Source organism: Musa acuminata, unplaced genomic scaffold, assembly GCF_036884655.1.
Source record: "Musa acuminata AAA Group cultivar baxijiao unplaced genomic scaffold, Cavendish_Baxijiao_AAA HiC_scaffold_198, whole genome shotgun sequence".
Lineage (NCBI taxonomy): Eukaryota > Viridiplantae > Streptophyta > Magnoliopsida > Zingiberales > Musaceae > Musa > Musa acuminata.
In genome coordinates, this window is record NW_027020469.1 from 7,501 (window position 1) to 10,000 (window position 2,500).

Below are 2,500 nucleotides of genomic sequence, written 5' to 3' on the forward strand. Positions count from 1 at the left end.
AGCGAGAGGCAGCACCGTCCCTGCTATACGAAAGCCCCATCCAGCCCTGTGCCACCCGGGGGGTTCCAGGGTGCTGAGATGGCTGACGTTTTGCTCCGCTCACGACGGTCACCGCACCACGCAAGAACAGGCCAAAAACTGGCCAAAACAGCCCAAAAACGGGCCAAAACTGGCCATTTTTGGCTGCGCGAGCGAGCGGCGAGCGGCGAACAGCGAGCGAAGCGAGAGGCAGCACCGTCCCTGCTATACGAAAGCCCCATCCAGCCCTGTGCCACCCGGGGGGTTCCAGGGTGCTGAGATGGCTGACGTTTTGCTCCGCTCTCGACGGTCACCGCGCAATGCAAGAACAGGCCAAAAACTGGCCAAAACGGCCCAAAAACGGGCCAAAACTGGCCATTTTTGGCTGCGCGAGCGGCGAGCGGCGGACAGCGAGCGAAGCGAGAGGCAGCACCGTCCCTGCTATACGAAAGCCCCATCCAGCCCTGTGCCACCCGGGGGGTTCCAGGGTGCTGAGATGGCTGACGTTTTGCTCCGCTCTCGACGGTCACCGCGCAATGCAAGAACAGGCCAAAAACTGGCCAAAACGGCCCAAAAACGGGCCAAAACTGGCCATTTTTGGCTGCGCGAGCGAGCGGCGAGCGGCGGACAGCGAGCGAAGCGAGAGGCAGCACCGTCCCTGCTATACGAAAGCCCCATCCAGCCCTGTGCCACCCGGGGGGTTCCAGGGTGCTGAGATGGCTGACGTTTTGCTCCGCTCTCGACGGTCACCGCGCAATGCAAGAACAGGCCAAAAACTGGCCAAAACGGCCCAAAAACGGGCCAAAACTGGCCATTTTTGGCTGCACGAGCGAGCGGCGAGCGGCGGACAGCGAGCGAAGCGAGAGGCAGCACCGTCCCTGCTATACGAAAGCCCCATCCAGCCCTGTGCCACCCGGGGGGTTCCAGGGTGCTGAGATGGCTGACGTTTTGCTCCGCTCTCGACGGTCACCGCGCAATGCAAGAACAGGCCAAAAACTGGCCAAAACGGCCCAAAAACGGGCCAAAACTGGCCATTTTTGGCTGCACGAGCGAGCGGCGAGCGGCGGACAGCGAGCGAAGCGAGAGGCAGCACCGTCCCTGCTATACGAAAGCCCCATCCAGCCCTGTGCCACCCGGGGGGTTCCAGGGTGCTGAGATGGCTGACGTTTTGCTCCGCTCTCGACGGTCACCGCGCAATGCAAGAACAGGCCAAAAACTGGCCAAAACGGCCCAAAAACGGGCCAAAACTGGCCATTTTTGGCTGCACGAGCGAGCGGCGAGCGGCGGACAGCGAGCGAAGCGAGAGGCAGCACCGTCCCTGCTATACGAAAGCCCCATCCAGCCCTGTGCCACCCGGGGGGTTCCAGGGTGCTGAGATGGCTGACGTTTTGCTCCGCTCTCGACGGTCACCGCGCAATGCAAGAACAGGCCAAAAACTGGCCAAAACGGCCCAAAAACGGGCCAAAACTGGCCATTTTTGGCTGCACGAGCGAGCGGCGAGCGGCGGACAGCGAGCGAAGCGAGAGGCAGCACCGTCCCTGCTATACGAAAGCCCCATCCAGCCCTGTGCCACCCGGGGGGTTCCAGGGTGCTGAGATGGCTGACGTTTTGCTCCGCTCTCGACGGTCACCGCGCAATGCAAGAACAGGCCAAAAACTGGCCAAAACGGCCCAAAAACGGGCCAAAACTGGCCATTTTTGGCTGCGCGAGCGAGCGGCGAGCGGCGGACAGCGAGCGAAGCGAGAGGCAGCACCGTCCCTGCTATATACGAAAGCCCCATCCAGCCCTGTGCCACCCGGGGGGTTCCAGGGTGCTGAGATGGCTGACGTTTTGCTCCGCTCACGACGGTCACCGCACCACGCAAGAACGGACCATAAACAGGCCAAAACAGCCCAAAAACGGGCCAAAACTGGTCATTTTTGGCTGCGCGAGCGAGCGGCGAGCGGCGAACAGCGAGCGAAGCGTGAGGCAGCACCGTCCCTGCTATACGAAAGCCCCATCCAGCCCTGTGCCACCCGGGGGGTTCCAGGGTGCTGAGATGGCTGACGTTTTGCTCCGCTCACGACGGTCACCGCGCCATGCAAGAACGGACCAAAAACAGGCCAAAACAGCCCAAAAACGGGCCAAAACTGGCCATTTTTGGCTGAGCGAGCGAGCGGTGAGCGGCGAACAGCGAGCGAAGCGAGAGGCAGCACCGTCCCTGCTATACGAAAGCCCCATCCAGCCCTGTGCCACCCGGGGGGTTCCAGGGTGCTGAGATGGCTGACGTTTTGCTCCGCTCACGACGGTCGCCGTGCCACGCAAGAACGGACCAAAAACAGGCCAAAACAGCCCAAAAACGGGCCAAAACTGGCCATTTTAGGTTGCGCGAGCGAGCGGCGAGCGGCGAACAGCGAGCGAAGCGTGAGGCAGCACCGTCCCTGCTATACGAAAGCCCCATCCAGCCCTGTGCCACCCGGGGGGTTCCAAGGTGCTGAGATGG